Source organism: Salvelinus fontinalis, unplaced genomic scaffold, assembly GCF_029448725.1.
Source record: "Salvelinus fontinalis isolate EN_2023a unplaced genomic scaffold, ASM2944872v1 scaffold_1079, whole genome shotgun sequence".
Lineage (NCBI taxonomy): Eukaryota > Metazoa > Chordata > Actinopteri > Salmoniformes > Salmonidae > Salvelinus > Salvelinus fontinalis.
In genome coordinates this window covers 39,681-61,520 of record NW_026601288.1, presented here as the reverse complement: position 1 = coordinate 61,520, position 21,840 = coordinate 39,681, and the positions used below count along the sequence as shown (strand labels likewise).

At 39.9% G+C, this 21,840-nt stretch overlaps 15 non-coding genes across 15 annotated transcripts; all 15 read left to right on the top strand.

The window, feature by feature from the left end:
* The first annotated feature begins 1,010 nt into the window (after positions 1-1,010).
* Positions 1,011-1,092, top strand: trnal-uag (transfer RNA leucine (anticodon UAG)). The gene has a single exon. It is a non-coding gene; the product is annotated as a tRNA-Leu (tRNA).
* Positions 1,093-2,380: 1,288 nt separating this feature from the next.
* trnal-uag (transfer RNA leucine (anticodon UAG)) lies at positions 2,381-2,462 on the top strand. Its single transcript has one exon. It is a non-coding gene; the product is annotated as a tRNA-Leu (tRNA).
* Positions 2,463-3,750: 1,288 nt separating this feature from the next.
* On the top strand, positions 3,751-3,832 carry trnal-uag (transfer RNA leucine (anticodon UAG)). Its single transcript has one exon. It is a non-coding gene; the product is annotated as a tRNA-Leu (tRNA).
* A 1,289-nt stretch (positions 3,833-5,121) lies between these two features.
* trnal-uag (transfer RNA leucine (anticodon UAG)) lies at positions 5,122-5,203 on the top strand. The gene has a single exon. It is a non-coding gene; the product is annotated as a tRNA-Leu (tRNA).
* A 1,288-nt stretch (positions 5,204-6,491) lies between these two features.
* trnal-uag (transfer RNA leucine (anticodon UAG)) lies at positions 6,492-6,572 on the top strand. Its single transcript has one exon. It is a non-coding gene; the product is annotated as a tRNA-Leu (tRNA).
* A 2,782-nt stretch (positions 6,573-9,354) lies between these two features.
* trnal-uag (transfer RNA leucine (anticodon UAG)) lies at positions 9,355-9,436 on the top strand. Its single transcript has one exon. It is a non-coding gene; the product is annotated as a tRNA-Leu (tRNA).
* A 1,288-nt stretch (positions 9,437-10,724) lies between these two features.
* On the top strand, positions 10,725-10,806 carry trnal-uag (transfer RNA leucine (anticodon UAG)). Its single transcript has one exon. It is a non-coding gene; the product is annotated as a tRNA-Leu (tRNA).
* Positions 10,807-12,095: 1,289 nt separating this feature from the next.
* trnal-uag (transfer RNA leucine (anticodon UAG)) lies at positions 12,096-12,177 on the top strand. Its single transcript has one exon. It is a non-coding gene; the product is annotated as a tRNA-Leu (tRNA).
* Positions 12,178-13,465: 1,288 nt separating this feature from the next.
* trnal-uag (transfer RNA leucine (anticodon UAG)) lies at positions 13,466-13,547 on the top strand. Its single transcript has one exon. It is a non-coding gene; the product is annotated as a tRNA-Leu (tRNA).
* Positions 13,548-14,836: 1,289 nt separating this feature from the next.
* Positions 14,837-14,918, top strand: trnal-uag (transfer RNA leucine (anticodon UAG)). The gene has a single exon. It is a non-coding gene; the product is annotated as a tRNA-Leu (tRNA).
* A 1,288-nt stretch (positions 14,919-16,206) lies between these two features.
* Positions 16,207-16,288, top strand: trnal-uag (transfer RNA leucine (anticodon UAG)). The gene has a single exon. It is a non-coding gene; the product is annotated as a tRNA-Leu (tRNA).
* A 1,275-nt stretch (positions 16,289-17,563) lies between these two features.
* On the top strand, positions 17,564-17,645 carry trnal-uag (transfer RNA leucine (anticodon UAG)). The gene has a single exon. It is a non-coding gene; the product is annotated as a tRNA-Leu (tRNA).
* Positions 17,646-18,933: 1,288 nt separating this feature from the next.
* On the top strand, positions 18,934-19,016 carry trnal-uag (transfer RNA leucine (anticodon UAG)). Its single transcript has one exon. It is a non-coding gene; the product is annotated as a tRNA-Leu (tRNA).
* A 1,288-nt stretch (positions 19,017-20,304) lies between these two features.
* Positions 20,305-20,386, top strand: trnal-uag (transfer RNA leucine (anticodon UAG)). Its single transcript has one exon. It is a non-coding gene; the product is annotated as a tRNA-Leu (tRNA).
* A 1,275-nt stretch (positions 20,387-21,661) lies between these two features.
* trnal-uag (transfer RNA leucine (anticodon UAG)) lies at positions 21,662-21,743 on the top strand. Its single transcript has one exon. It is a non-coding gene; the product is annotated as a tRNA-Leu (tRNA).
* Positions 21,744-21,840: the final 97 nt, after the last annotated feature.

Below are 21,840 nucleotides of genomic sequence, written 5' to 3'. Positions count from 1 at the left end.
CACAACGCCCCGCATACAAAAACATGAAAAACATTTTTCAACCAGGCAGGTGCGACACGAAAGTCAGAAATAGCAATATAATAAATGCCTTACCTTTGAAGATCTTCTTCTGTTGGCACTCCAAAAGGTCCCAGTTACATCACAAATGGTCCTTTTGTTCGATAAAGTCCTTTATATCCATAAAAACTCTGTTTAGCTGGCACGCTTCATTCAATAATCCAACGGTTTCCCTTCAAAATGCATACAAAATGAATCCCAAACGTTACCAATAAACTTATCCAAACAAGTCAAACAACGCTTATAATCAAACCTCAGGTACCCTAATAAGTAAATAAACAATTACGTTTAAGACAGAGAATAGAATGTTCAATACTGGAGATAAATAACAAAGGGCGCGCTTTCACCCAAGCGCAATTGAAACACTACAGCCAAAATGGGAGCAACTTAGAAAAACTACAACTTCTAGCTAATTTTTCCAAAAACCAGCCTGAAAGTCTTTCTAAAGACTGTTGACATCTAGTGGACGCCCTAGGAACTGCAATCTGGGAGGACTTTGCGTCATAATAAACATGAAAGCCATTGGAAACAGTGGAAGGCTGAATTTTTGGGGGGATAGTTTGTCCTCGGGGTTTCGCCTGCCATATCAGTTATGTTATACTCATAGACATGATTCGAACAGTTTTAGAACCTTTAGAGTGTCTTCTATCCAAATCTACCAATTACATGCATATCCTAGCTTCTAGGCCTGAGTAACAGGCAGTTTACATTGGGCACACTTTTCTTCCGGACGTGAAAATACCGCCCCCTACCCAAGAGAGGTTAAAGGGCTCTATAAATGTGCTCTTCAGACATAGCAGCAAAACAAATAATGTGTTGAGACAGTAAGAAAAAGCAACATGATATAAATGAAGGATACAAAAGGAAAAAAGAAAAAATAAGAGACCGAAATTAATGGTAGCTTAGCAGGCTTAGGTAACAGATGACAAAGTTTGGGATTGTTGACAGTGAAGGGTAGTGTGGCCGAGTGGTCTAAGGCGCTGGATTTAGCCTCCAGTCTCTCTGGAGGTGTGGGTTCGAATCACACCGCTGCCATCCTTTTTGTTGTTCGTGCAAGTCTTAAGTGTGGTCATCTCTTGGGTCAATTCAAACTTTGGTAGCGTTTCGATATTCATTCAAGGGAAATTACACCGATGCCATCTTTAGCACACCTCGTCCTGTACTCTAGCGGTAAATATATAAATATTTTGCATTCGTGAAAATACAAGTATTATACTTCAACATAAAGCTTAACTTCTTGTTTATCCAGCCACTGTGTCAGATTTCAAAAAGGCTTTACGGTGAAAGCACACCATGCGATTACCTGAGCACAACGCCCCGCATACAAAAACATGAAAAACATTTTTCAACCAGGCAGGTGCGACACGAAAGTCAGAAATAGCAATATAATAAATGCCTTACCTTTGAAGATCTTCTTCTGTTGGCACTCCAAAAGGTCCCAGGTACATCACAAATGGTCCTTTTGTTCGATAAAGTCCTTCTTTATATCCATAAAACTCTGTTTAGCTGGCACGCTTCATTCAATAATCCACCGGTTTCCCTTCTTCAAAATGCATACAAAATGAATCCCAAACGTTACCAATAAACTTATCCAAACAAGTCAAACAACGCTTATAATCAAACCTCAGGTACCCTAATAAGTAAATAAACAATTACGTTTAAGACAGAGAATAGAATGTTCAATACTGGAGATAAATAACAAAGGGGGCGCTTTCACCCAAGCGCAATTGAAACACTACAGCCAAAATGGGAGCAACTTAGAAAAACTACAACTTCTAGCTCATTTTTCTAAAAACCAGCCTGAAAGTCTTTCTAAAGACTGTTGACATCTAGTGGACGCCCTAGGAACTGCAATCTGGGAGGACTTTGCGTCATAATAAACATGAAAGCCATTGGAAACAGTGGAAGGCTGAATTTTTGGGGGGATAGTTTGTCCTCGGGGTTTCGCCTGCCATATCAGTTATGTTATACTCATAGACATGATTTGAACAGTTTTAGAACCTTTAGAGTGTCTTCTATCCAAATCTACCAATTACATGCATATCCTAGCTTCTAGGCCTGAGTAACAGGCAGTTTACATTGGGCACGCTTTTCTTCCGGACGTGAAAATACCGCCCCCTACCCAAGAGAGGTTAAAGGGCTCTATAAATGTGCTCTTCAGACATAGCAGCAAAACAAATAATGTGTTGAGACAGTAAGAAAAAGCAACATGATATAAATGAAGGATACAAAAGGAAAAAAGAAAAAATAAGAGACCAAAATTAATGGTAGCTTAGCAGGCTTAGGTAACAGATGACAAAGTTTGGGATTGTTGACAGTGAAGGGTAGTGTGGCCGAGTGGTCTAAGGCGCTGGATTTAGCCTCCAGCCTCTCTGGAGGCGTGGGTTCGAATCACACCGCTGCCATCCTTTTTGTTGTTCGTGCAAGTCTTAAGTGTGGTCATCTCTTGGGTCAATTCAAACTTTGGTAGCGTTTCGATATTCATTCAAGGGAAATTACACCGATGCCATCTTTAGCACACCTCGTCCTGTACTCTAGCGGTAAATATATAAATATTTTGCATTCGTGAAAATACAAGTATTTTACTTCAACATAAAGCTTAACTTCTTGTTTATCCAGCCACTGTGTCAGATTTCAAAAAGGCTTTACGGTGAAAGCACACCATGCGATTACCTGAGCACAACGCCCCGCATACAAAAACATGAAAAACATTTTTCAACCAGGCAGGTGCGACACGAAAGTCAGAAATAGCAATATAATAAATGCCTTACCTTTGAAGATCTTCTTCTGTTGGCACTCCAAAAGGTCCCAGGTACATCACAAATGGTCCTTTTGTTCGATAAAGTCCTTCTTTATATCCATAAAACTCTGTTTAGCTGGCACGCTTCATTCAATAATCCACCGGTTTCCCTTCTTCAAAATGCATACAAAATGAATCCCAAACGTTACCAATAAACTTATCCAAACAAGTCAAACAACGCTTATAATCAAACCTCAGGTACCCTAATAAGTAAATAAACAATTACGTTTAAGACAGAGAATAGAATGTTCAATACTGGAGATAAATAACAAAGGGGGCGCTTTCACCCAAGCGCAATTGAAACACTACAGCCAAAATGGGAGCAACTTAGAAAAACTACAACTTCTAGCTCATTTTTCCAAAAACCAGCCTGAAAGTCTTTCTAAAGACTGTTGACATCTAGTGGACGCCCTAGGAACTGCAATCTGGGAGGACTTTGCGTCATAATAAACATGAAAGCCATTGGAAACAGTGGAAGGCTGAATTTTTGGGGGGATAGTTTGTCCTCGGGGTTTCGCCTGCCATATCAGTTATGTTAGACTCATAGACAGGATTTGAACAGTTTTAGAACCTTTGGAGTGTCTTCTATCCAAATCTACCAATTACATGCATATCCTAGCTTCTAGGCCTGAGTAACAGGCAGTTTACATTGGGCACGCTTTTCTTCCGGACGTGAAAATACCGCCCCCTACCCAAGAGAGGTTAAAGGGCTCTATAAATGTGCTCTTCAGACATAGCAGCAAAACAAATAATGTGTTGAGACCGTAAGAAAAAGCAACATGATATAAATGAAGGATACAAAAGGAAAAAAGAAAAAATAAGAGACCGAAATTAATGGTAGCTTATCAGGCTTAGGTAACAGATGACAAAGTTTGGGATTGTTGACGGTGAAGGGTAGTGTGGCCGAGTGGTCTAAGGCGCTGGATTTAGGCTCCAGTCTCTCTGGAGGCGTGGGTTCGAATCCCACCGCTGCTATCCTTTTTGTTGTTCGTGCAAGTGTTAAGTGTGGTCATCTCTTGGGTCAATTCAAACTTTGGTAGCGTTTCGATATTCATTCAAGGGAAATTACACCGATGCCATCTTTAGCACACCTCGTCCTGTGCTCTAGCGGTAAATATATAAATATTTAGCATTCATGAAAATACAAGTATTATACTTCAACATAAAGCTTAACTTCTTGTTTATCCAGCCACTGTGTCAGATTTCAAAAAGGCTTTACGGTGAAAGCACACCATGCGATTACCTGAGCACAACGCCCCGCATACAAAAACATGAAAAACATTTTTCAACCAGGCAGGTGCGACACGTAAGTCAGAAATAGCAATATAATAAATGCCTTACCTTTGAAGATCTTCTTCTGTTGGCACTCCAAAAGGTCCCAGTTACATCACAAATGGTCCTTTTGTTCGATAAAGTCCTTCTTTATATCCATAAAAACTCTGTTTAGCTGGCACGCTTCATTCAATAATCCACCGGTTTCCCTTCTTCAAAATGCATACAAAATGAATCCCAAACGTTACCAATAAACTTATCCAAACAAGTCAAACAACGCTTATAATCAAACCTCAGGTACGCTAATAAGTAAATAAACAATTACGTTTAAGACAGAGAATAGAATGTTCAATACTGGAGATAAATAACAAAGGGCGCGCTTTCACCCAAGCGCAATTGAAACACTACAGCCAAAATGGGAGCAGCTTAGAAAAACTACAACTTCTAGCTCATTTTTCCAAAAACCAGCCTGAAAGTCTTTCTAAAGACTGTTGACATCTAGTGGACGCCCTAGGAACTGCAATCTGGGAGGACTTTGCGTCATAATACACATGAAAGCCATTGGAAACAGTGGAAGGCTGAATTTTTGGGGGGATAGTTTGTCCTCGGGGTTTCGCCTGCCATATCAGTTATGTTATACTCATTGACATGATTTGAACAGTTTTAGAACCTTTAGAGTGTCTTCTATCCAAATCTACCAATTACATGCATATCCTAGCTTCTAGGCCTGAGTAACAGGCAGTTTACATTGGGCACGCTTTTCTTCCGGACGTGAAAATACCGCCCCCTACCCAAGAGAGGTTAAAGGGCTCTATAAATGTGCTCTTCAGACATAGCAGCAAAACAAATAATGTGTTGAGACAGTAAGAAAAAGCAACATGATATAAATGAAGGATACAAAAGGAAAAAAGAAAAAATAAGAGACCAAAATTAATGGTAGCTTAGCAGGCTTAGGTAACAGATGACAAAGTTTGGGATTAATGACAGTGAAGGGTAGTGTGGCCGAGTGGTCTAAGGCGCTGGATTTAGGCTCCAGTCTCTCTGGAGGCGTGGGTTCGAATCCCACCGCTGCCATCCTTTTTGTTGTTCGTGCAAGTCTTAAGTGTGGTCATCTCTTGGGTCAATTCAAACTTTGGTAGCGTTTCGATATTCATTCAAGGGAAATTACACCGATGCCATCTTTAGCACACCTCGTCCTGTGCTCTAGCGGTAAAAATATAAATATTTAGCATTCATGAAAATACAAGTATTATACTTCAACATAAAGCTTAACTTCTTGTTTATCCAGCCACTGTGTCAGATTTCAAAAAGGCTTTACGGTGAAAGCACACCATGCGATTACCTGAGCACAACGCCCCGCATACAAAAACATGAAAAACATTTTTCAACCAGGCAGGTGCGACACGAAAGTCAGAAATAGCAATATAATAAATGCCTTACCTTTGAAGATCTTCTTCTGTTGGCACTCCAAAAGGTCCCAGGTACATCACAAATGGTCCTTTTGTTCGATAAAGTCCTTCTTTATATCCATAAAACTCTGTTTAGCTGGCACGCTTCATTCAATAATCCACCGGTTTCCCTTCTTCAAAATGCATACAAAATGAATCCCAAACGTTACCAATAAACTTATCCAAACAAGTCAAACAACGCTTATAATAAAACCTCAGGTACCCTAATAAGTAAATAAACAATTACGTTTAAGACAGAGAATAGAATGTTCAATACTGGAGATAAATAACAAAGGGGGCGCTTTCACCCAAGCGCAATTGAAACACTACAGCCAAAATGGGAGCAACTTAGAAAAACTACAACTTCTAGCTCATTTTTCCAAAAACCAGCCTGAAAGTCTTTCTAAAGACTGTTGACATCTAGTGGACGCCCTAGGAACTGCAATCTGGGAGGACTTTGCGTCATAATAAACATGAAAGCCATTGGAAACAGTGGAAGGCTGAATTTTTGGGGGGATAGTTTGTCCTCGGGGTTTCGCCTGCCATATCAGTTATGTTATACTCATAGACATGATTTGAACAGTTTTAGAACCTTTGGAGTGTCTTCTATCCAAATCTACCAATTACATGCATATCCTAGCTTCTAGGCCTGAGTAACAGGCAGTTTACATTGGGCACGCTTTTCTTCCGGACGTGAAAATACCGCCCCCTACCCAAGAGAGGTTAAAGGGCTCTATAAATGTGCTCTTCAGACATAGCAGCAAAACAAATAATGTGTTGAGACCGTAAGAAAAAGCAACATGATATAAATGAAGGATACAAAAGGAAAAAAGAAAAAATAAGAGACCAAAATTAATGGTAGCTTAGCAGGCTTAGGTAACAGATGACAAAGTTTGGGATTAATGACAGTGAAGGGTAGTGTGGCCGAGTGGTCTAAGGCGCTGGATTTAGGCTCCAGTCTCTCTGGAGGGTGGGTTCGAATCCCACCGCTGCAATCCTTTTTGTTGTTCGTGCAAGTCTTAAGTGTGGTCATCTCTTGGGTCAATTCAAACTTTGGTAGCGTTTCGATATTCATTCAAGGGAAATTACACCGATGCCATCTTTAGCACACCTCGTCCTGTGCTCTAGCGGTAAATATATAAATATTTAGCATTCATGAAAATACAAGTATTATACTTCAACATAAAGCTTAACTTCTTGTTTATCCAGCCACTGTGTCAGATTTCAAAAAGGCTTTACGGTGGAAGCACACCATGCGATTACCTGAGCACAACGCCCCGCATACAAAAACATGAAAAACATTTTTCAACCAGGCAGGTGCGACACGAAAGTCAGAAATAGCAATATAATAAATGCCTTACCTTTGAAGATCTTCTTCTGTTGGCACTCCAAAAGGTCCCAGGTACATCACAAATGGTCCTTTTGTTCGATAAAGTCCTTCTTTATATCCATAAAACTCTGTTTAGCTGGCACGCTTCATTCAATAATCCACCGGTTTCCCTTCTTCAAAATGCATACAAAATGAATCCCAAACGTTACCAATAAACTTATCCAAACAAGTCAAACAACGCTTATAATCAAACCTCAGGTACCCTAATAAGTAAATAAACAATTACGTTTAAGACAGAGAATAGAATGTTCATTACTGGAGATAAATAACAAAGGGTGCGCTTTCACCCAAGCGCAATTGAAACACTACAGCCAAAATGGGAGCAACTTAGAAAAACTACAACTTCTAGCTCATTTTTCCAAAAACCAGCCTGAAAGTCTTTCTAAAGACTGTTGACATCTAGTGGACGCCCTAGGAACTGCAATCTGGGAGGACTTTGCGTCATAATAAACATGAAAGCCATTGGAAACAGTGGAAGGCTGAATTTTTGGGGGGATAGTTTGTCCTCGGGGTTTCGCCTGCCATATCAGTTATGTTATACTCATAGACATGATTTGAACAGTTTTAGAACCTTTAGAGTGTCTTCTATCCAAATCTACCAATTACATGCATATCCTAGCTTCTAGGCCTGAGTAACAGGCAGTTTACATTGGGCACGCTTTTCTTCCGGACGTGAAAATACCGCCCCCTACCCAAGAGAGGTTAAAGGGCTCTATAAATGTGCTCTTCAGACATAGCAGCAAAACAAATAATGTGTTGAGACAGTAAGAAAAAGCAACATGATATAAATGAAGGATACAAAAGGAAAAAAGAAAAAATAAGAGACCAAAATTAATGGTAGCTTAGCCTGTTTGGCGTGCAAGCCCGACCTCGGACCGAAAATGACACCCCTGCAGGGCGCGAAATTCAAAATCTATTTTTTAAAAATATTTAACTTTTACACATTAACAAGTCCAATACAGCATTTGAAAGATAAACATCTTGTCAATCCAGCCAACATGTCCGATTTTTTAAATGTTTTACAGAGAAAACACCACATATATTTATGTTAGCTCACCACCAAATACAAAAGTGGACAGACACGTATGAATTATGATTATGAAGTATGAATTATGATTGAAGTAGCATGCACAACCAACCGAAATAAACTAAAACCAACCTAAAGAGCCCAGAAAAAACGACCTCAGATGACAGTCATATAACATGTTACACAATAAATCTATGTTTTGTTCATAAAAAGTGCATATTTTAGCTATAAATCAGTTTTACATTGATGCTACCCAAAAATGCTAATACATAGCTTGAGTCTGAATCCAGCCGGGAGTAGCCAGAGAAAATACATACACCAACGTCGGCTACTAATTACACCTCATAAAACATTTCAGAAAAACATATGGTGGATAACTAATGAAAGACAGATATCGTGTGAATAAAGCCAACATTTCCGATTTTTGAAGTGTTTTACAGCGAAAACACAATATATCGTTATATTAGCTAACAACAGAAGCTAGCATAAGGCAGCATTGATTCTAGTCAAGCGCTAGCCTAGCACAGTTAGCAGAGTTAGCATTCAACAGTTCGACATATATATGAAAAAGCATCCCAAATTGGGTCTTATCTTTCTTGATACTCCATCAGAATGTTGTAACGGGGTCCAATGTCCAGTAGAGTCTTTAGTTGGGTTCCAGAACAAATTATTTCCCTCTTTGGTTAGCTAGCACGATAGCATTGCTGCGCTAGAAAGCGTTTCTTCAAAAAATTCTTCCGTCGTTTCACATCTAAAGTCCAGAATAAATTGCAATAATATAATTAAAGTATATTGAAAAAACATACTTTAGGATGATTTTGTGACAAGTATCAAATAATATCGTAGTCAGGCATCATATTCAACGTTATCTACCTTGTTCCAGAAGCCGAGACCAAATTATCCTTCGCGCCCGGATATTTTTTTTAACTGCACAGGTCTCACAAGAAGTTGTGTTATTCAGTCCAGGGACGAGATATTCGACTCCTTTCAATTCTCACTTCCGCATTACAGTCTGACGAACGCCCGTGACGTGTCCCTATCGTCCCAAGTCAAATGGCCTTTTATAGAGAAGGTCTTAAAGAGACACATCGCATTTTGGAAAACTCAATTCGGCTGGGAAAATGGCTGTAAAAATATTTCTGTTCGACTTAGAGAAACAATTCAAACCTTTTTAGAAACTACAGACTGTTATCTATCCAACAGTAGTAAATATATGCATATTGGAAAATAAAAAGTTTCTTAGGAGGCCGTTTGAAAATGTGCACACATTTTCCAGTTTTTTCAATATTCAGCGTGCAGCCATAACAGGTTAGCAGGCTTAGGTAACAGATAACAAAGTTTGGGATTATTGATAGTGAAGGGTAGAGTGGCCGAGTGGTCTAAGGCGCTGGATTTAGGCTCCAGTCTCTCTGGAGGCGTGGGTTCGAATCCCACCGCTGCCATCCTTTTTGTTGTTCGTGCAAGTGTTAAGTGTGGTCATCTCTTGGGTCAATTCAAACTTTGGTAGCGTTTCGATATTCAGTCAAGGGAAATTACACCGATGCCATCTTTAGCACACCTCGTCCTGTGCTCTAGCGGTAAATATATAAATATTTAGCATTCATGAAAATACAAGTATTATACTTCAACATAAAGCTTAACTTCTTGTTTATCCAGCCACTGTGTCAGATTTCAAAAAGGCTTTACGGTGAAAGCACACCATGCGATTACCTGAGCACAACGCCCCGCATACAAAAACATGAAAAACATTTTTCAACCAGGCAGGTGCGACACGAAAGTCAGAAATAGCAATATAATTAATGCCTTACCTTTGAAGATCTTCTTCTGTTGGCACTCCAAAAGGTCCCAGGTACATCACAAATGGTCCTTTTGTTCGATAAAGTCCTTCTTTATATCCATAAAACTCTGTTTAGCTGGCACGCTTCATTCAATAATCCACCGGTTTCCCTTCTTCAAAATGCATACAAAATGAATCCCAAACGTTACCAATAAACTTATCCAAACAAGTCAAACAACGCTTATAATCAAACCTCAGGTACCCTAATAAGTAAATAAACAATTACGTTTAAGACAGAGAATAGAATGTTCAATACTGGAGATAAATAACAAAGGGGGCGCTTTCACCCAAGCGCAATTGAAACACTACAGCCAAAATGGGAGCAACTTAGAAAAACTACAACTTCTAGCTCATTTTTCCAAAAACCAGCCTGAAAGTCTTTCTAAAGACTGTTGACATCTAGTGGACGCCCTAGGAACTGCAATCTGGGAGGACTTTGCGTCATAATAAACATGAAAGCCATTGGAAACAGTGGAAGGCTGAATTTTTGGGGGGATAGTCTGTCCTCGGGGTTTCGCCTGCCATATCAGTTATGTTATACTCATAGACATGATTTGAACAGTTTTAGAACCTTTGGAGTGTCTTCTATCCAAATCTACCAATTACATGCATATCCTAGCTTCTAGGCCTGAGTAACAGGCAGTTTACATTGGGCACGCTTTTCTTCCGGACGTGAAAATACCGCCCCCTACCCAAGAGAGGTTAAAGGGCTCTATAAATGTGCTCTTCAGACATAGCAGCAAAACAAATAATGTGTTGAGACCGTAAGAAAAAGCAACATGATATAAATGAAGGATATAAAAGGAAAAAAGAAAAAATAAGAGACCGAAATTAATGGTAGCTTATCAGGCTTAGGTAACAGATGACAAAGTTTGGGATTGTTGACGGTGAAGGGTAGTGTGGCCGAGTGGTCTAAGGCGCTGGATTTAGGCTCCAGTCTCTCTGGAGGCGTGGGTTCGAATCCCACCGCTGCCATCCTTTTTGTTGTTCGTGCAAGTGTTAAGGGTGGTCATCTCTTGGGTCAATTCAAACTTTGGTAGCGTTTCGATATTCATTCAAGGGAAATTACACCGATGCCATCTTTAGCACACCTCGTCCTGTGTTCTAGCGGTAAATATATAAATATTTAGCATTCATGAAAATACAAGTATTATACTTCAACATAAAGCTTAACTTCTTGTTTATCCAGCCACTGTGTCAGATTTCAAAAAGGCTTTACGGTGAAAGCACACCATGCGATTACCTGAGCACAACGCCCCGCATACAAAAACATGAAAAACATTTTTCAACCAGGCAGGTGCGACACGTAAGTCAGAAATAGCAATATAATAAATGCCTTACCTTTGAAGATCTTCTTCTGTTGGCACTCCAAAAGGTCCCAGTTACATCACAAATGGTCCTTTTGTTCGATAAAGTCCTTCTTTATATCCATAAAAACTCTGTTTAGCTGGCACGCTTCATTCAATAATCCACCGGTTTCCCTTCTTCAAAATGCATACAAAATGAATCCCAAACGTTACCAATAAACTTATCCAAACAAGACAAACAACGCTTATAATCAAACCTCAGGTACGCTAATAAGTAAATAAACAATTACGTTTAAGACAGAGAATAGAATGTTCAATACTGGAGATAAATAACAAAGGGCGCGCTTTCACCCAAGCGCAATTGAAACACTACAGCCAAAATGGGAGCAGCTTAGAAAAACTACAACTTCTAGCTCATTTTTCCAAAAACCAGCCTGAAAGTCTTTCTAAAGACTGTTGACATCTAGTGGACGCTCTAGGAACTGCAATCTGGGAGGACTTTGCGTCATAATAAACATGAAAGCCATTGGAAACAGTGGAAGGCTGAATTTTTGGGGGGATAGTTTGTCCTCGGGGTTTCGCCTGCCATATCAGTTATGTTATACTCATAGACATGATTTGAACAGTTTTAGAACCTTTAGAGTGTCTTCTATCCAAATCTACCAATTACATGCATATCCTAGCTTCTAGGCCTGAGTAACAGGCAGTTTACATTGGGCACGCTTTTCTTCCGGACGTGAAAATACCGCCCCCTACCCAAGAGAGGTTAAAGGGCTCTATAAATGTGCTCTTCAGACATAGCAGCAAAACAAATAATGTGTTGAGACAGTAAGAAAAAGCAACATGATATAAATGAAGGATACAAAAGGAAAAAAGAAAAAATAAGAGACCAAAATTAATGGTAGCTTAGCAGGCTTAGGTAACAGATGACAAAGTTTGGGATTAATGACAGTGAAGGGTAGTGTGGCCGAGTGGTCTAAGGCGCTGGATTTAGGCTCCAGTCTCTCTGGAGGCGTGGGTTCGAATCCCACCGCTGCCAGCCTTTTTGTTGTTCGTGCAAGTCTTAAGTGTGGTCATCTCTTGGGTCAATTCAAACTTTGGTAGCGTTTCGATATTCATTCAAGGGAAATTACACCGATGCCATCTTTAGCACACCTCGTCCTGTGCTCTAGCGGTAAATATATAAATATTTAGCATTCATGAAAATACAAGTATTATACTTCAACATAAAGCTTAACTTCTTGTTTATCCAGCCACTGTGTCAGATTTCAAAAAGGCTTTACGGTGAAAGCACACCATGCGATTACCTGAGCACAACGCCCCGCATACAAAAACATGAAAAACATTTTTCAACCAGGCAGGTGCGACACGAAAGTCAGAAATAGCAATATAATAAATGCCTTACCTTTGAAGATCTTCTTCTGTTGGCACTCCAAAAGGTCCCAGGTACATCACAAATGGTCCTTTTGTTCGATAAAGTCCTTCTTTATATCCATAAAACTCTGTTTAGCTGGCACGCTTCATTCAATAATCCACCGGTTTCCCTTCTTCAAAATGCATACAAAATGAATCCCAAACGTTACCAATAAACTTATCCAAACAAGTCAAACAACGCTTATAATCAAACCTCAGGTACCCTAATAAGTAAATAAACAATTACGTTTAAGACAGAGAATAGAATGTTCAATACTGGAGATAAATAACAAAGGGGGCGCTTTCACCCAAGCGCAATTGAAACACTACAGCCAAAATGGGAGCAACTTAGAAAAACTACAACTTCTAGCTCATTTTTCCAAAAACCAGCCTGAAAGTCTTTCTAAAGACTGTTGACATCTAGTGGACGCCCTAGGAACTGCAATCTGGGAGGACTTTGCGTCATAATAAACATGAAAGCCATTGGAAACAGTGGAAGGCTGAATTTTTGGGGGGATAGTTTGTCCTCGGGGTTTCGCCTGCCATATCAGTTATGTTATACTCATAGACATGATTTGAACAGTTTTAGAACCTTTGGAGTGTCTTCTATCCAAATCTACCAATTACATGCATATCCTAGCTTCTAGGCCTGAGTAACAGGCAGTTTACATTGGGCACGCTTTTCTTCCGGACGTGAAAATACCGCCCCCTACCCAAGAGAGGTTAAAGGGCTCTATAAATGTGCTCTTCAGACATAGCAGCAAAACAAATAATGTGTTGAGACCGTAAGAAAAAGCAACATGATATAAATGAAGGATATAAAAGGAAAAAAGAAAAAATAAGAGACCGAAATTAATGGTAGCTTATCAGGCTTAGGTAACAGATGACAAAGTTTGGGATTGTTGACGGTGAAGGGTAGTGTGGCCGAGTGGTCTAAGGCGCTGGATTTAGGCTCCAGTCTCTCTGGAGGCGTGGGTTCGAATCCCACCGCTGCCATCCTTTTTGTTGTTCGTGCAAGTGTTAAGTGTGGTCATCTCTTGGGTCAATTCAAACTTTGGTAGCGTTTCGATATTCATTCAAGGGAAATTACACCGATGCCATCTTTAGCACACCTCGTCCTGTGTTCTAGCGGTAAATATATAAATATTTAGCATTCATGAAAATACAAGTATTATACTTCAACATAAAGCTTAACTTCTTGTTTATCCAGCCACTGTGTCAGATTTCAAAAAGGCTTTACGGTGAAAGCACACCATGCGATTACCTGAGCACAACGCCCCGCATACAAAAACATGAAAAACATTTTTCAACCAGGCAGGTGCGACACGTAAGTCAGAAATAGCAATATAATAAATGCCTTACCTTTGAAGATCTTCTTCTGTTGGCACTCCAAAAGGTCCCAGTTACATCACAAATGGTCCTTTTGTTCGATAAAGTCCTTCTTTATATCCATAAAAACTCTGTTTAGCTGGCACGCTTCATTCAATAATCCACCGGTTTCCCTTCTTCAAAATGCATACAAAATGAATCCCAAACGTTACCAATAAACTTATCCAAACAAGACAAACAACGCTTATAATCAAACCTCAGGTACGCTAATAAGTAAATAAACAATTACGTTTAAGACAGAGAATAGAATGTTCAATACTGGAGATAAATAACAAAGGGCGCGCTTTCACCCAAGCGCAATTGAAACACTACAGCCAAAATGGGAGCAGCTTAGAAAAACTACAACTTCTAGCTCATTTTTCCAAAAACCAGCCTGAAAGTCTTTCTAAAGACTGTTGACATCTAGTGGACGCTCTAGGAACTGCAATCTGGGAGGACTTTGCGTCATAATAAACATGAAAGCCATTGGAAACAGTGGAAGGCTGAATTTTTGGGGGGATAGTTTGTCCTCGGGGTTTCGCCTGCCATATCAGTTATGTTATACTCATAGACATGATTTGAACAGTTTTAGAACCTTTAGAGTGTCTTCTATCCAAATCTACCAATTACATGCATATCCTAGCTTCTAGGCCTGAGTAACAGGCAGTTTACATTGGGCACGCTTTTCTTCCGGACGTGAAAATACCGCCCCCTACCCAAGAGAGGTTAAAGGGCTCTATAAATGTGCTCTTCAGACATAGCAGCAAAACAAATAATGTGTTGAGACAGTAAGAAAAAGCAACATGATATAAATGAAGGATACAAAAGGAAAAAAGAAAAAATAAGAGACCAAAATTAATGGTAGCTTAGCAGGCTTAGGTAACAGATGACAAAGTTTGGGATTAATGACAGTGAAGGGTAGTGTGGCCGAGTGGTCTAAGGCGCTGGATTTAGGCTCCAGTCTCTCTGGAGGCGTGGGTTCGAATCCCACCGCTGCCATCCTTTTTGTTGTTCGTGCAAGTCTTAAGTGTGGTCATCTCTTGGGTCAATTCAAACTTTGGTAGCGTTTCGATATTCATTCAAGGGAAATTACACCGATGCCATCTTTAGCACACCTCGTCCTGTGCTCTAGCGGTAAATATATAAATATTTAGCATTCATGAAAATACAAGTATTATACTTCAACATAAAGCTTAACTTCTTGTTTATCCAGCCACTGTGTCAGATTTCAAAAAGGCTTTACGGTGAAAGCACACCATGCGATTACCTGAGCACAACGCCCCGCATACAAAAACATGAAAAACATTTTTCAACCAGGCAGGTGCGACACGAAAGTCAGAAATAGCAATATAATAAATGCCTTACCTTTGAAGATCTTCTTCTGTTGGCACTCCAAAAGGTCCCAGGTACATCACAAATGGTCCTTTTGTTCGATAAAGTCCTTCTTTATATCCATAAAACTCTGTTTAGCTGGCACGCTTCATTCAATAATCCACCGGTTTCCCTTCTTCAAAATGCATACAAAATGAATCCCAAACGTTACCAATAAACTTATCCAAACAAGTCAAACAACGCTTATAATCAAACCTCAGGTACCCTAATAAGTAAATAAACAATTACGTTTAAGACAGAGAATAGAATGTTCAATACTGGAGATAAATAACAAAGGGGGCGCTTTCACCCAAGCGCAATTGAAACACTACAGCCAAAATGGGAGCAACTTAGAAAAACTACAACTTCTAGCTCATTTTTCCAAAAACCAGCCTGAAAGTCTTTCTAAAGACTGTTGACATCTAGTGGACGCCCTAGGAACTGCAATCTGGGAGGACTTTGCGTCATAATAAACATGAAAGCCATTGGAAACAGTGGAAGGCTGAATTTTTGGGGGGATAGTTTGTCCTCGGGGTTTCGCCTGCCATATCAGTTATGTTATACTCATAGACATGATTTGAACAGTTTTAGAACCTTTGGAGTGTCTTCTATCCAAATCTACCAATTACATGCATATCCTAGCTTCTAGGCCTGAGTAACAGGCAGTTTACATTGGGCACGCTTTTCTTCCGGACGTGAAAATACCGCCCCCTACCCAAGAGAGGTTAAAGGGCTCTATAAATGTGCTCTTCAGACATAGCAGCAAAACAAATAATGTGTTGAGACCGTAAGAAAAAGCAACATGATATAAATGAAGGATACAAAAGGAAAAAATAAAAAATAAGAGACCGAAATTAATGGTAGCTTATCAGGCTTAGGTAACAGATGACAAAGTTTGGGATTTTTGACGGTGAAGGGTAGTGTGGCCGAGTGGTTTAAGGCGCTGGATTTAGGCTCCAGTCTCTCTGGAGGCGTGGGTTCGAATCCCACCGCTGCCATCCTTTTTGTTGTTCGTGCAAGTGTTAAGTGTGGTCATCTCTTGGGTCAATTCAAACTTTGGTAGCGTTTCGATATTCATTCAAGGGAAATTACACCGATGCCATCTTTAGCACACCTCGTCCTGTGCTCTAGCGGTAAATATATAAATATTTAGCATTCATGAAAATACAAGTATTATACTTCAACATAAAGCTTAACTTCCTGTTTATCCAGCCACTGTGTCAGATTTCAAAAAGGCTTTACGGTGAAAGCACACCATGCGATTACCTGAGCACAACGCCCCGCATACAAAAACATGAAAAACATTTTTCAACCAGGCAGGTGCGACACGAAAGTCAGAAATAGCAATATAATAAATGCTTTACCTTTGAAGATCTTCTTCTGTTGGCACTCCAAAAGGTCCCAGTTACATCACAAATGGTCCTTTTGTTCGATAAAGTCCTTCTTTATATCCATAAAAACACGCTTCATTCAATAATCCACCGGTTTCCCTTCTTCAAAATGCATACAAAATGAATCCCAAACGTTACCAATAAACTTATCCAAACAAGTCAAACAACGCTTATAATCAAACCTCAGGTACCCTAATAAGTAAATAAACAATTACGTTTAAGACAGAGAATAGAATGTTCAATACTGGAGATAAATAACAAAGGGCGCGCTTTCACCCAAGCGCAATTGAAACACTACAGCCAAAATGGGAGCAACTTAGAAAAACTACAACTTCTAGCTCATTTTTCCAAAAACCAGCCTGAAAGTCTTTCTAAAGACTGTTGACATCTAGTGGACGCCCTAGGAACTGCAATCTGGGAGGACTTTGCGTCATAATAAACATGAAAGCCATTGGAAACAGTGGAAGGCTGAATTTTTGGGGGGATAGTTTGTCCTCGGGGTTTCGCCTGCCATATCAGTTATGTTATACTCATAGACATGATTTGAACAGTTTTAGAACCTTTAGAGTGTCTTCTATCCAAATCTACCAATTACATGCATATCCTAGCTTCTAGGCCTGAGTAACAGGCAGTTTACATTGGGCACGCTTTTCTTCCGGACGTGAAAATACCGCCCCCTACCCAAGAGAGGTTAAAGGGCTCTATAAATGTGCTCTTCAGACATAGCAGCAAAACAAATAATGTGTTGAGACAGTAAGAAAAAGCAACATGATATAAATGAAGGATACAAAAGGAAAAAAGAAAAAATAAGAGACCAAAATTAATGGTAGCTTAGCAGGCTTAGGTAACAGATGGCAAAGTTTGGGATTGTTGACAGTGAAGGGTAGTGTGGCCGAGTGGTCTAAGGCGCTGGATTTAGGCTCCAGTCTGTCTGGAGGCGTGGGTTCGAATCCCACAGCTGCCATCCTTTTTGTTGTTCGTGCAAGTCTTAAGTGTGGTCATCTCTTGGGTCAATTCAAACTTTGGTAGCGTTTCGATATTCATTCAAGGGAAATTACACCGATGCCATCTTTAGCACACCTCGTCCTGTGCTCTAGCGGTAAATATATAAATATTTAGCATTCATGAAAATACAAGTATTATACTTCAACATAAAGCTTAACTTCTTGTTTATCCAGCCACTGTGTCAGATTTCAAAAAGGCTTTACGGTGAAAGCACACCATGCGATTACCTGAGCACAACGCCCCGCATACAAAAACATGAAAAACATTTTTCAACCAGGCAGGTGCGACACGTAAGTCAGAAATAGCAATATAATAAATGCCTTACCTTTGAAGATCTTCTTCTGTTGGCACTCCAAAAGGTCCCAGTTACATCACAAATGGTCCTTTTGTTCGATAAAGTCCTTCTTTATATCCATAAAAACTCTGTTTAGCTGGCACGCTTCATTCAATAATCCACCGGTTTCCCTTCTTCAAAATGCATACAAAATGAATCCCAAACGTTACCAATAAACTTATCCAAACAAGACAAACAACGCTTATAATCAAACCTCAGGTACGCTAATAAGTAAATAAACAATTACGTTTAAGACAGAGAATAGAATGTTCAATACTGGAGATAAATAACAAAGGGCGCGCTTTCACCCAAGCGCAATTGAAACACTACAGCCAAAATGGGAGCAGCTTAGAAAAACTACAACTTCTAGCTCATTTTTCCAAAAACCAGCCTGAAAGTCTTTCTAAAGACTGTTGACATCTAGTGGACGCTCTAGGAACTGCAATCTGGGAGGACTTTGCGTCATAATAAACATGAAAGCCATTGGAAACAGTGGAAGGCTGAATTTTTGGGGGGATAGTTTGTCCTCGGGGTTTCGCCTGCCATATCAGTTATGTTATACTCATAGACATGATTTGAACAGTTTTAGAACCTTTAGAGTGTCTTCTATCCAAATCTACCAATTACATGCATATCCTAGCTTCTAGGCCTGAGTAACAGGCAGTTTACATTGGGCACGCTTTTCTTCCGGACGTGAAAATACCGCCCCCTACCCAAGAGAGGTTAAAGGGCTCTATAAATGTGCTCTTCAGACATAGCAGCAAAACAAATAATGTGTTGAGACAGTAAGAAAAAGCAACATGATATAAATGAAGGATACAAAAGGAAAAAAGAAAAAATAAGAGACCAAAATTAATGGTAGCTTAGCAGGCTTAGGTAACAGATGACAAAATTTGGGATTAATGACAGTGAAGGGTAGTGTGGCCGAGTGGTCTAAGGCGCTGGATTTAGGCTCCAGTCTCTCTGGAGGCGTGGGTTCGAATCCCACCGCTCCCATCCTTTTTGTTGTTCGTGCAAGTCTTAAGTGTGGTCATCTCTTGGGTCAATTCAAACTTTGGTAGCGTTTCGATATTCATTCAAGGGAAATTACACCGATGCCATCTTTAGCACACCTCGTCCTGTGCTCTAGCGGTAAATATATAAATATTTAGCATTCATGAAAATACAAGTATTATACTTCAACATAAAGCTTAACTTCTTGTTTATCCAGCCACTGTGTCAGATTTCAAAAAGGCTTTACGGTGAAAGCACACCATGCGATTACCTGAGCACAACGCCCCGCATACAAAAACATGAAAAACATTTTTCAACCAGGCAGGTGCGACACGAAAGTCAGAAATAGCAATATAATAAATGCCTTACCTTTGAAGATCTTCTTCTGTTGGCACTCCAAAAGGTCCCAGGTACATCACAAATGGTCCTTTTGTTCGATAAAGTCCTTCTTTATATCCATAAAACTCTGTTTAGCTGGCACGCTTCATTCAATAATCCACCGGTTTCCCTTCTTCAAAATGCATACAAAATGAATCCCAAACGTTACCAATAAACTTATCCAAACAAGTCAAACAACGCTTATAATCAAACCTCAGGTACCCTAATAAGTAAATAAACAATTACGTTTAAGACAGAGAATAGAATGTTCAATACTGGAGATAAATAACAAAGGGGGCGCTTTCACCCAAGCGCAATTGAAACACTACAGCCAAAATGGGAGCAACTTAGAAAAACTACAACTTCTAGCTCATTTTTCCAAAAACCAGCCTGAAAGTCTTTCTAAAGACTGTTGACATCTAGTGGACGCCCTAGGAACTGCAATCTGGGAGGACTTTGCGTCATAATAAACATGAAAGCCATTGGAAACAGTGGAAGGCTGAATTTTTGGGGGGATAGTTTGTCCTCGGGGTTTCGCCTGCCATATCAGTTATGTTATACTCATAGACATGATTTGAACAGTTTTAGAACCTTTGGAGTGTCTTCTATCCAAATCTACCAATTACATGCATATCCTAGCTTCTAGGCCTGAGTAACAGGCAGTTTACATTGGGCACGCTTTTCTTCCGGACGTGAAAATACCGCCCCCTACCCAAGAGAGGTTAAAGGGCTCTATAAATGTGCTCTTCAGACATAGCAGCAAAACAAATAATGTGTTGAGACCGTAAGAAAAAGCAACATGATATAAATGAAGGATACAAAAGGAAAAAATAAAAAATAAGAGACCGAAATTAATGGTAGCTTATCAGGCTTAGGTAACAGATGACAAAGTTTGGGATTTTTGACGGTGAAGGGTAGTGTGGCCGAGTGGTCTAAGGCGCTGGATTTAGGCTCCAGTCTCTCTGGAGGCGTGGGTTCGAATCCCACCGCTGCCATCCTTTTTGTTGTTCGTGCAAGTGTTAAGTGTGGTCATCTCTTGGGTCAATTCAAACTTTGGTAGCGTTTCGATATTCATTCAAGGGAAATTACACCGATGCCATCTTTAGCACACCTCGTCCTGTGCTCTAGCGGTAAATATATAAATATTTAGCATTCATGAAAATACAAGTATTATACTTCAACATAAAGCTTAACTTCCTGTTTATCCAGCCACTGTGTCACATTTCAAAAAGGCTTTACGGTGAAAGCACACCATGCGATTACCTGAGCACAACGCCCCGCATACAAAAACATGAAAAACATTTTTCAACCAGGCAGGTGCGACACGAAAGTCAGAAATAGCAATATAATAAATGCTTTACCTTTGAAGATCTTCTTCTGTTGGCACTCCAAAAGGTCCCAGTTACATCACAAATGGTCCTTTTGTTCGATAAAGTCCTTCTTTATATCCATAAAAACACGCTTCATTCAATAATCCACCGGTTTCCCTTCTTCAAAATGCATACAAAATGAATCCCAAACGTTACCAATAAACTTATCCAAACAAGTCAAACAACGCTTATAATCAAACCTCAGGTACCCTAATAAGTAAATAAACAATTACGTTTAAGACAGAGAATAGAATGTTCAATACTGGAGATAAATAACAAAGGGCGCGCTTTCACCCAAGCGCAATTGAAACACTACATCCAAAATGGGAGCAACTTAGAAAAACTACAACTTCTAGCTCATTTTTCCAAAAACCAGCCTGAAAGTCTTTCTAAAGACTGTTGACATCTAGTGGACGCCCTAGGAACTGCAATCTGGGAGGACTTTGCGTCATAATAAACATGAAAGCCATTGGAAACAGTGGAAGGCTGAATTTTTGGGGGGATAGTTTGTCCTCGGGGTTTCGCCTGCCATATCAGTTATGTTATACTCATAGACATGATTTGAACAGTTTTAGAACCTTTAGAGTGTCTTCTATCCAAATCTACCAATTACATGCATATCCTAGCTTCTAGGCCTGAGTAACAGGCAGTTTACATTGGGCACGCTTTTCTTCCGGACGTGAAAATACCGCCCCCTACCCAAGAGAGGTTAAAGGGCTCTATAAATGTGCTCTTCAGACATAGCAGCAAAACAAATAATGTGTTGAGACAGTAAGAAAAAGCAACATGATATAAATGAAGGATACAAAAGGAAAAAAGAAAAAATAAGAGACCAAAATTAATGGTAGCTTAGCAGGCTTAGGTAACAGATGACAAAGTTTGGGATTAATGACAGTGAAGGGTAGTGTGGCCGAGTGGTCTAAGGCGCTGGATTTAGGCTCCAGTCTCTCTGGAGGCGTGGGTTCGAATCCCACCGCTGCCATCCTTTTTGTTGTTCGTGCAAGTCTTAAGTGTGGTCATCTCTTGGGTCAATTCAAACTTTGGTAGCGTTTCGATATTCATTCAAGGGAAATTACACC